Genomic DNA, 12,077 nt, shown 5'->3' on the forward strand with positions numbered 1-12,077 from the left:
TTGTTAAGCAAACTCATAATATTGTAATTCCTTAAAGACACAAACCTAGTCAAAACGGATTCTATAGTTAAACTAAGTCAGTTTACAAATTAAACTATGTTTAGAGGGTTCACAAATAGGCTGATTTAGGAAAGAGATTTATCAAGGAGTCAGGGATAGTTGATTCTTCCACTAGCTTCATGTTAAGGAATGTTTAAGGCCTGAAGTAAATTTCCACATCCCATAGGCCAGGTTTTGGCCAGGTGAGATTAATGTTAACAAAATACAGGTTTTCAGTTAACCAAAAGTTGAAGGAGGAATAGCTTTAAGCCCCAAATAATAAAAATTAATAAAAAGAAATTTTAAAAATTCTCATTATATCAGGAAGATTCAAACTTAATTATCAGGGAAAACATCCTAATAATTAGAGATGCCCCAAGTGCTGGGGATATAAATATATAAGTGGGATAATCCCTGTCCTCAAGGAATTTATATTCTAATAGGAGATATCATATCCTGGGAATGATAACTAAGGAAGGGAACAGATTGGGTTACCTCTAGAGGTACTGGGTTCCCCTTTAATTGATGGCCTTGGGTAGAGGCTGAGTGACCACAAGCCTTATATGTTGAAACAGAAAGATTCCTTGGGTGGCTAGGTGGCACAGTGAATAGAGCACTGGCCTGGGAGTCAGGAGGACCTGAGTTTGAATCTAGCCTCAAACACTTCCCATAAAAAACTAGCCATGTGACCTTGGGCAAGTCACTTAACCCTAATTGCCCTACCTTCCCACCCCCACCCCCCAAAAGCAGAAAGATTCCTTTTTAGCTATGTGTTGAACTAGTTGGCTGTTAGGATCCCTAGCAACTTTCTGTGATTCTTTATTTATTAGAAGTTTTTCCTTGTATCGAGCCTAAATCTTCCTCTTTGTATCTTCCATCCATTGTGTCTAGTTATTTCTTTTTGGGCCAAGATGGACAAATGTGACCTTCTTCCCCTGGACAACCCTCCAAACTTGAAGACAACTTTCATATACCTTGCTCTTTTTAGTTTTATAGGTTGCCATATCATACTTTAGATTCATGTTGAGATTTCAGCCCCATAAAACCCTCAGATCATTTACAAATGAACTAATATCTTAATTGGGTTGGATTTAATAACTCTGCCCTTATCATCTTATAATTGTTAAGTTGGCTTTTTGAACCCAAGCACAGGAATTTACATTTATTGAATTTCATGTTATTAGACATGGTCTAATGTTCTACCTTGTCCTATTTAAAAAAATTTTTTTTAATAACTAACATCTATTATATTAGCTATTCCTTCTAGTTTTCTATTAGCTGTACATTTGATAAATATAGAATTTATGCCTTTATCTAAGTCTATTATTTTTATTATTATTATTTTAAAGCAATCGGGGTTAGGTAACTTGCTCAAGGTTACACGGACAGTTATTTCTGGTTGTGGTGCTAAGTATCTGAGCCCGGATTTGATCCCCAGGTCATCCCGACACTGGAGCCAGTGCTCTTACTCTCTGTGCTACCTGGCCGCCCCAGTCTAAGTCTATTATAAAAAAAAAAAAAAAGCTAAAAAAGCAGCATAGAGCAAAGCAAAGATTCCTGGCACACTCCATTTCTCTCCAGTGACAAAAGGTAATTAATGACTGCTCTTTGGTCTGGCTAGTGAGTTCCCAGGCCTCCAAACAGTACTTTTATCTTTAATCTATTTTATCTATGTCTTATCATCTTGTTCATAAGAAGAATATAAGTAACTTTGTCAAATGATTTTTACTAAAATATGGGTAAAATATGTCTACAGAGTTTCCTTGATTTTAGTCTAGTAACTGTCCAAAAAGGAAGCAAGTTTAGTTTAGCCCCCCAAAAAATGTGAAACAGGATGGAGGAAGGTTGGAGTCATGGCAGGCCCCATGCAAAGCTACAACTTAGGCAAGGGATGTCCAGAGCTTTCCACATTTTCCTGTTCTGCACTGTTTCTCCCACTTTCTGAGCCCTCAATGCTCTCTTCCCCTGGGTTTCTACCATCAGGTGGAAAGTGAACTGATGCTTTTTATTGACACTAGATGGTGAATGACTTCAGATATTGACTCTCCCTGGATCATTTGCATTTTAAAACAACAGTAGGAAGAAAGGGCCAATTTTTGCCAGGCTAGGTCTTCCAATAGAGACATTAATTTCAAGAGAAATTCTACACACCTTCAAAAAGCTTAAAAAAAAGAAAGAGCCCATAATTCTCTTAACTTCCACCTAGACACTATTGCATACTTCAATAGTGAGTAAGAAAGTCCAAATGATGGGTCTTATTCATGCTTATATTCTCACCCACAAAAGCAGGTGATGGATAAATGGGGATGGTGACTATTTCTTCATATTCCTCCAATCCCCATTGCATTCTGTGTGTATCCTGTGTTTTTTTTTCTTTTCATCTCTAAGTAGTAATAATGTTCTTGAAGAATTTCCGACTGAATCAGAAGAAATAGCCCTCCTGCTGGCCTTACAGCTCATAATAACAAAAAAAAAAAGCCAACCTATATTTAAGGAAATTTATAGTCAGCTAGAACATTACATGCTATCAGTTTGAAGTTGCAGTGTGGCTTTGGTTCGATATCCTGGAAAATTATCTCCTTGTGTCTTTGGCTCTCCTGCTGTGCTTGGGCAGGAAGTCAGATGAAAAATCCGGGTGTTCAAGATTCCTATTGATTCTTTGAATAAAAGAGGAGCAGGCACTATTCATACAACCTGAGCCTTTTGTACGGTAGGAGATGAACAGTTAAAAAGCCCTTTCAGGCCATTGAAAAAGCATATCTCCTTTGAAAAGAAGTCTGAAGGTTAAGGATAAGATTTGGGCAAGGGGGTTGGATAGAGTAGATGGGCAGATTGGGATGGGAGAGACTGGCCTCTCCTCTAATACATTCTGCAATTTGCTTTTGGATATTTATGTTATTTATTTAGACTACATTCTAATTCAAAGGGTTCCCTGCATTGTTTGAGAGAAAACGCATATCATGGGCAGAAAGACAGATGACTATTTCTTCCAGGATAATATCATATAATAAAAAGTGGACTACAGCAGAGAACATGGGTCAAGTTCTGGTTCTGACCTTAACCATATAACATCAAAAACATCTCAACTTCTCAGATTCTCAGTTTCCTCATCTGCAAAATGGGAGCAATAATATTTGACTTGCCTCACAAGAGTTAGTTCAAGGAAAATAGGTCATAGGTTTTTAGAGCAGGAAAGGAACTCAGAGACCCTCTAGCCCAGTGTGAGAAAAGTGAGTCTCAGAGTGATTTGTTCGAAGCCAAACAGGGAGTAAGGATTAGAGATGGTGAGTTCAAATTTGACCTCAGACACTTAACACAATACTAGCCGGGTAACCTTGGGCAAGTCACTTAACCCCAATTGCCCTACCTTCCCCCTCCAAAGAGCAAAAAAAAAAAAAAGGTCAAGATGGGATCCCTCTGACTCCATCACCAGGGCTCTCCAGTGTTCCACCATCATACTTGGTAGACTTTTGAACTCTACTTAAATGCATTCTATTATGATGATGATGAAAGATTAAAGTAATTTTAGAGCTATTGTCTGTCTGAGGTAAAATACCAGGATGTGGCTTGTGCCTTCCTTGAATGAGAGACTGGAAGGAATGAAACGCTCAGGAGGGCATGCCTGAGCTCTGCTGCTTAACCCTCTAATCTTTCTTTCCTTAAATCGGGTCCTCCAGCTGCTGGATAAAGATCAGTGAACTGCAAACCAGAGGGTCGACTGATATGAGACTACTGCCTCCAGTTATGTCTCCTTCCCTGTGGCCCATGGGTATTAAAAATGCCAGCTTGAAACTACACTGAGCTTCAGAGAGGGGTGGGAGATCCCAAGCTGCCAGGACATCCCTTCTCCCACAAACTTTGTAGCAGAACATCCTGCAAGTAGCATTATTTTCCCTGAATGCCCCCTGACCTAACAGAGTTTTTTGTAATCATTATTATTCTCTTACTATGTGAATTTTAATAGCAATCTTTAATGGGACGAATAGGCAAGCTACAGAAAAGCAAATATTCACTCTAGTGTAAATAATTAGCTGTGGTTCTTCTAGGTCTTAACTTCATGCTTGGAAGCATTTCCCTTTTCATTCTTTGGGGCAATGACGCAATATTTAACTCTTAGACCTAATAAAAATGCTCCCAAACCCCATTTAAATCCTCTTGTCAAAGTAATAGAGAAAAAGGAAGCTTTTGTTTTGTTTTCCACGGTGACCCATACATTTACAAATGTCACTGTGGCCCCTTTGGATCCCTGACACTCTGCCTAGGCAACCACCCCTTGGATTTGATGTCTTAATGTTCCTTTTGTCTTCTGCTATTTGTAATAGGGAGGTCCATTTTTCCATAATTTTGTCCATGTTCAAGTCCTCCAGACCCAGAACTCTTTGTGAGTCATGGACCCCTTTGGCAGTCTGTTACAGCCTCTAGACCCTTTCTCGTGTTTTTCCAAATATATGATATAAAATACACAAGATTACAAAGGAAACCAGTTAAACTAAAAAAAGTAATCAAACTATATACATATATATACACACATATCTTTTTAAAAGTTTCTGGACTTCAGGTTAACAACATAACAACACCTCGTAAGGAATTGTATGAGTCACATACAAGCTAAGTGATTCCCTTGACTAGGGTCAGAGGCAGGGCTTGAACCTAGATTTTCCTGACTCTAAACCTATCAACTATACCACACTGCCTTTCTTTGAGTTATTAGTGGATTTTGATCTCCATTCCCATTATCATGGAAGCTTAATGATGGGCAACTGTACCATTCCAGGTGGTTTGCAGGTGTAAAAGTTTGGACAAAGAGTTCAGATAAATTCACCCAGAATCATATGGATGGAGGTCTAATTGTTCTCAGATCTTCTTTAGAACTCCCCTTACCGCCTACTTTAGTAGGCAATGGGTTGAACCCCCCCTCAAATAACCCCAACCTTTTTCTATCCATTAAATAAGAGCAGATTAAATGATGTTGAAGCAATATTGGGCTCAATGCTGAATGTGTGCACATTTAACAATGTATGCCAACTACTTTAAAATGTCATTTACAGAGTAGTATCCTTCCTAGTAAAATTAAGTGGCATAAAATGTCAGTTGCCTCAATTTAATTTATATTCTACTCTAATGTATTTATCCATCACTTAGAGCTGTCTGGTAAAAAGCCATCCTGGATTTTATCACTAAAAGGACATTTTCAGCTCTACTCTACTCATTGTCTTGGAGAACATCTAGTTAATTTTTTTCTGGGTTTGAAGGGAAGACAAAATATTTTATGTCCTTTTTTCCTCAACTAGTACTGCTCTGGGCTGGCTTGGCCTGGTAGGATACAAAAGGAAGGGTTGCCAACAGGCTGCTATTTGATTATCTTAGTATTTTATTACAGAAGGGGGATGGTGGTGACAGTTTTACTGATGTATTGAGTTTTAAATATTTTTGGGTAGTGGTGGAGGTTAGTAATCCTAGTATGGGCTTCTGGTTAAATAATGGTTCTCTTCTAGTTCTGAAACTATTGTGTTATGAGTCATCTTGTAAAGATTGATATGGTTTATTTCTGTGTTGGGGCTAAATTCTGGGTCACAGAATCCTTGAATGGATAGAATTATAGGATCATAGTATATAGTATATAGTAGAAGCCTTCTGAGGCCATGATCCTTTTTTTGTTTTTGGTGGGGAAGAGGACAGTATTCTAAAGATACCTGGCTTTATTTGGAAGTATCTATGTGGTGAAGTGGATAGGCTGTTGGACCTGGAGTCAGGAAATTCAGAGTTCAAATCTAGTCTCAGACACTAGCTGTGTAACCCTAGGCAAGTCATTTAACATATGTTTGTCTCAGTTTCGGATTGTTAAATAGGGATCAGAATAGTACCTACCTCCCAGGTTTGTTGTGAGGATCAAATGAGATATTTGTGAGCAATATAAAGGCAAACTAAGCCTCCAAGGAAGAGATTGATTTGGACAGCCTCTAGAAGTGACCCATATAATTGCACAGTCATTAGAGTGAGCCTTAACTCAGATTGGACCTTGTAGAATAGGTATGAACTAGAACAGTTTTCCTCTGCATTTCTCCTCCACCATCATAAAGAGAATTAGAATAATGAGTGACATGATCAGATCCTTAACCATTGTTAGATCATAATAATGACCCAAGTCATAAAAGGCTATTTTAAAATTTGATCATGTGAATTATCTCCCTTTACAACACTGTTGTGTCAATAAATCTTTCCTGCATTTTATGAAATAGAGCAAATTTTAGTGGAACCAAATGCTGATCTCTTTCTGAGTTAACCATTTCTTCAGGGAATAATTTCCTTCCTTCCTTCCTTTCTTCCTTCCTTCCTTCCTTCCTTCCTTCCTTCCTTCCTTCCTACCTTCCTTCCTTCCTTCCTTCCTTCCTACCTTCCTTCCTTCCTTCCTTCCTTCCTTCCTTCCTTCCTTCCTTCCTTCCTTCCTTCCTTCCTTTCTTCTTCCTTCCTCCCCCTCCCTTCCCCCTCCCCTCCCCTTCCTCTTCCCCCTCCTCCTCCCCCTCCTCTTTCTCCTCCTTCTCCTCCTCCTTTCTTCTTCTCCTTCTCCTTCTCCTTCTTCTTCTTCTTCTTCTTCTTCTTCTTCTTCTTCTTCTTCTTCTTCTTCTTCTTCTTCTTCTCCTTCTCCTTCTTCTTCTCCTTCTTCTTCTTCTTCTTCTTCTTCTTCTTCTTCTTCTTCTTCTTCTTCTTCTTCTTCTTCTTCTCCTTCTTCTTCTTCTTCTTCTTCTTCTTCTTCTTCTTCTTCTTCTTCTTCTTCTTCTTCTTCTTCTTCTTCTTCTCTCTGCTTCTCTCTTAATTGGTATGGTATTTGTCATTCTCCAATCCTGTGGTGCCTTCTGCCCCTTCTAGTCTTTCAGACATCACTGGCAGGGTTGAGTAATCACATCATCCAAAGCTTTCAGTGTAGTTCATCCTGTTGACTTCAAAACATCAAAGGCAGTTAGGGGCTCTCTTATTATCCCCCTCCTTGTCTAACAGAGGATATCAGCTCTTAGACATTTTTTTTCTGTTCTTTCTGATATAAACATCATTTTCCTTTGAAGAGAAGAGTAGCAAGCCCAAAACTTTACAGCTTCTTCTTCTCTCTGGTTTCCATTATCATTGTCTTTTTCTTTGTGAGCAACAGGCCTATTTCTCTGATCCTCCTCCAGTCCACCTCCTCCCCCCTCAATGCCACATTTTTGTTATCCTTAGTGCTTTTCATCAGCCTCAGCTTATTTTTTGTGCATTAGCTGACACCATATTTACAGGAATATGCCACACTTTTGTATTCATCCTCTATTTTCTGCCCTTGTTCACAGCTCTGGTACAGGTGCTAGAGTGGATAGTGCACCGCTCCTTGAGTCATGAACATCTGCGTCCTGATCATGAAGATGCCGGCTCAGATACTTACTGGTTGTGTGACCATGGGCAAGTAACTTAAGGCAAGTTTGCCTCAGTTTTCTCATCTGTAAAACTGAGATAATAATTTAAAACATTTACCTCCCAGGTAAATGACCCTGGGAGGGTCAAATGAAATGATAATTACAAAGCATTTAGCATAGTGCTTGACATATATTAAGTGCTATATAGATGTCAGCTGTTATTTATTATTATCCTTTCACAATCTTCGTTTGACAAGCCCTTTGGACATCCACATTGATGTTTTTGGATAATTATCTCTTTTTTATCCCCATTGACATTGCTTCTGTGTCCTTAGAATTTCATTTCTGAGAGATTCCCAACATTCTTCCAGTGATGACTTTTCCTTTAGAATTTTAAGACTCCAGGAACCTCCTACCTAGCTGTTCCCTGAACCCATCTGAAATCTGTTTTCCTCTGATTGTGAGTGAATTTCAGACTATGTCTGACTTTCATATAGTCACCATCATTACTACCCCAGCACCCAGTTCCTCTTTGTTAGTGAGAATTAGATCCAGGACAGAAGCTGCTTCTTTTGACATTTGAAGACTGAAATAATTCTTAAGATAAGTCTAAATTATTAACTGCCCTGCTTTTGGCAGAAAGAAAGAGAGCTGCAAAAAAGATCTCTAATTAAAGTACTCTAGGATTACTCTCTTATGTCTCTGTGTCAAGGCTATATCTCTAAACTCTTCACCTATTTCTTCCTTCTGTCCCAGTGGCCTATAGTATAGTCTGATGACAAAATTGCACCTTTCTTCCTCAAATGATCTTGCTCATGTTGCCACTCAATTACTTGAATTTTGAGCTTTTTGCCACAATAGAACTCTGCTTCCAGAGAGGAGAGCTTTGTCCCAAACAGCTGGGGTTTTCACAGCTGCTGAAACTATTAGTTGGCTGTCATCTCTGAGGCCTCCACCGGCTCTGGCACCTGGTCACCCACCCCAGGAACTCCACCCTAGACAGCAATCCAGATCCAAGCAGGTTAAAGCAAGAGTGTTTACCCCTCAGAGTGGTTGCTTGATCCTCATACAATCTGCAGGCCAGGAGCTCTGATGCAGCCACACAGTGGCTGCAGCACCTCAGCCACTTCTCCCTCCAAGGGGCAGAGGCCAGACTGCACTCCCAGACTCCCTGTTCCCAAAGTCCGCACTGCACTGACCTCTCACTTTGTCTTTGGCATCTATGGGTTGATGATTCTGGAAACCATTATAGCTGCTGGTGATCCCAGAGTGCTGTGATAGACCCTTCCTGCCAGCCTGCTGCCTTCAGCGGGAGATTTGTTTCTCTCTGTCGCTTTGTGGGTTCTGTAGCCCTAAAGTTTGTTTAGAGTAATTTCTTATAGGTATTTGAGGTGGTTATGGAGGGAGCACATGGAGTTTTCCTGCTTCTATGCCACCATCTATCTCCTCCCCCTCAAATGATCTTTACCTATACCTTGCCACTCTTCTTCTGCTCTCTGGTTCCTGGAATTTCTCATATGAGTATATCTTCTAAACATACAATATGATTTCCTTTCTGCTCCCTTTACCATTCTTGTATCTCTTGAATAAAGGATCCTCTTCTCAGGTCTATATTCAACTTGAGCCTCATTCCACGAAGTCTTAGTGATAGCTATGGGTCTAAATTTGTTTTCTTGCTTTAGAATTTCTGGTTCATCTTGCACATCATCCATATTTTATTTCTTTGTAAGTGTCTGAGGCTCTCAGTTTTATTTCTGTCTCCTTTCTTAGAGTTTTATCTCCTATGAATTTCTAGAAAACTCTATGGTCCCTAGGTTTCTGAATGTACATAAGTGGTTTTCCCTCATCTCCCTTTCTTCTCAGTTCATTTCCATGCCTATATGACTAACTATGAGAATTCTTGCCTCTGTCAGTGCAAACTATCCCTTTCTCAGGATCATATTAAGTTCTATATTCTGATTGGTCCTGCTCTTTTTAAACTGGCTGACCCCCTGGATTCTGGATTTATGATAACTTTTTCCTCCTCAGTCTGACTGACTCCCTAGCTTCCAGACCCCAGACTCGCTCCTTACTATTGTAAACTGAATTCCTCCAGGTCTTAGCCTGGACTCCCTAGCTTCCTAAAGCCAGTACTGCTCTGATCTCTGTCAACCAAATGATCCTGTGCAGTCTGTTTGCCTGTAATCCTTCCCTGACAACTGCTTCATCCCTCTCTGATGCCCCCTGCTTGTTTGCTTTGCACACTTACTGGTATGGAGCATTCAAAAAAATCATATCTTAAATTTAAATAAGAGAAGTTTCTAGTACAAAGAGGCAGGAGAAAAGAATGATGGCAATGTGAGAGGAAGAAAGGTAGTAGTTAGGTAGTCATGCCTTAAAAAAAGAAACTCAACATTTATTCAATGTCAACAAATATCAATGAAGCATCTACTCTGTACAATGTACTGCACTGAACACTGGGAAGAGATAACAGACATAAATAAGACATGGCCCTTACCCTCAAAGAGCTTGAAGTCTTGTAGGTGGAGAGAGACATAGGCAATTTAAAGTAGAATTGTAGTCAATTCAAAGTAGAATATAATCAATAAACATCTATTGTTTCTTTTGCTGTCCTTCATACTCAAAGAAGACCAAAATGACATCACAATGTCAGGGTCAAGGTACAGTGCGTCCAACTGTGGCTGATCAGACTAATGGGAGCTTGGAAGGCCCAACCACAGAGCAGACACAAATAATCTTCATGAACATTTACAGTGGAGATGTCTCTAAATTTCCACATCTCACGCTTCTTTTGAGCTATTGCAATTCTATCTTTCTCATAGAGCAGAGCACCTTCTTTGACGCAGGCATGCCATGCTGGGCGATCCTGTGCCAGTGTCTCCCATGTCTCACAATAGTGCCTACTATGTGCCAGGCACCAACCATACTAAACACTGGGAATGACATAAGTAGAATCAGGAGGTAGAGAGCTTTGAAATTAAAAATAAGTTTTTATGATGAATCAAAGACATTTAAGAAGCATTTAAGGATGATTTAAAAATGTTTCTATCAGAGTAGAAGAGAGGGACAAGAAGGTATGAGGTTAGTGAGGCCAAGGTTACAATATTCAAAATGAACAAAAAGAATTGTATTTCAGAAAGATAACATGAAATGAAGGGTTTTTAAATGCCAAATGAGGAAAGAGCAAAGGATTTAGCAACAGCTTTAGTATGGGGAAGGGAGAAAAATCAAATAGCACAAGAACATCATAGCTCTAGGAAAATCATTCCCAAATGTGACAAGTAAAGGGAGTAGGAAGCTTTTTGGAGAGGATGTCAGTTCTGCATTTCAGGGTTTTCTCTTAGCAAAACGAACCAGCCTGGTGACAGCCAGAGAGACATTTTTATTTGATTTTTCAGGGTGAGAAGTTTGTGAATGTATTTTTAATTTCTTATGGCACTTAAACTAGGGCAAAGGTGGGGGCCAGAATGTTAGGGGGGGAAAAGTAGAGTCAAAAACAGCTCATGCCTGTGGGGGAAAACCAGAGAATGGTTTTTTTATGTGTGGACAATGTGAATGAGAATTCTGTCTTACCAGTCACAGTTACATACACAGAAATAATATTCAAGGCCCAGAATAGGACCTTGGGATATGGCTTGTGTCTTCCTTCTAGCAGTGTAGAGGTGGACAAGGGGTAGGAGAAGATGCACATTAGCTGTCTGCTGCCTTGTTGGCAGAGAGCTACTTCTAGGCAGCATGCTCAAAATTGTCCATCCAATGCTGACTTGGCAATGAGGGGGAGGGAAGGAATATGTGTTGTCTAAGGATGTCTACATCAGTCTCTCTGATCCCTTCCCAGCACATACAGAGTTAGAGTGTAAAGGAGAGCTTCAGGAATCAAAGATTTAGAGAAAGAATGGGCTTTAGAGGTCCCTAGTCTAATGACTCCATTTTAGAGAGTAAAGTTGGGGCAGCTAGATGGCACAGTAGATAGAGTGCCAGGCCTAGAGTCAGGAAGACTCATCTTTCTGAGTTCAAATCTGGCCTTAGACACTTACTAGTTGTGTGACCCTGGTCAAGTCATTTAACCCTTTTTGCCTCAGTTTCCTCATCTGTAAAATGAACTGGAGAAGAAATAGCAACTCTATTTTCTCTGCCAAGAAAACTCCAAATAGGGTCATGAAGAGTTGGACACAACTAAAAAATGACTGAACAGCTGAGGGCAAAGAGGTTCAAATCAGTAGTAAATGGCAGAGCAATGATTTGAAACTAGGCTTTAGGACTCCAAATCCAGGACTTTTGGTACTGGACCACTCTGTCTCTCTGTAAGAGTTCCATCCAAAGTTTGAGGCTTGGTTCTAATACTTACCAGCTACGTAACCTGGAGCAGGTGCCTAAATCTCCCTCTGCCTTGTTTTTCTCATTTGTTAAAATAGGGAAGAATCACACTTGGACATCGCAGAGTTTGTCCTGAGGAAGGGATTTTGCAAACTATAAAGCAATTTGAGTTTATATTTATGTGATTTCCAAAGAGGAAATCCTCTCATCTCCAAGCTGGAAGCCCAGTCACCACCTGGACAAGGGCTCTTCCTATGGCATTTTTGCTTAAGGCCGTCTCTGTTACTGTCAGGATCATTTTCAGATACAAAAGACTCCAATCTACACCTACACACTTGC

The sequence above is a fragment of the Petaurus breviceps genome, unplaced genomic scaffold (assembly GCF_028583685.1).
Source record: "Petaurus breviceps papuanus isolate PSGF00001 unplaced genomic scaffold, PetGlider_PUasm1.0 91133, whole genome shotgun sequence".
In the NCBI taxonomy this organism is placed as follows: Eukaryota; Metazoa; Chordata; class Mammalia; order Diprotodontia; family Petauridae; genus Petaurus; species Petaurus breviceps.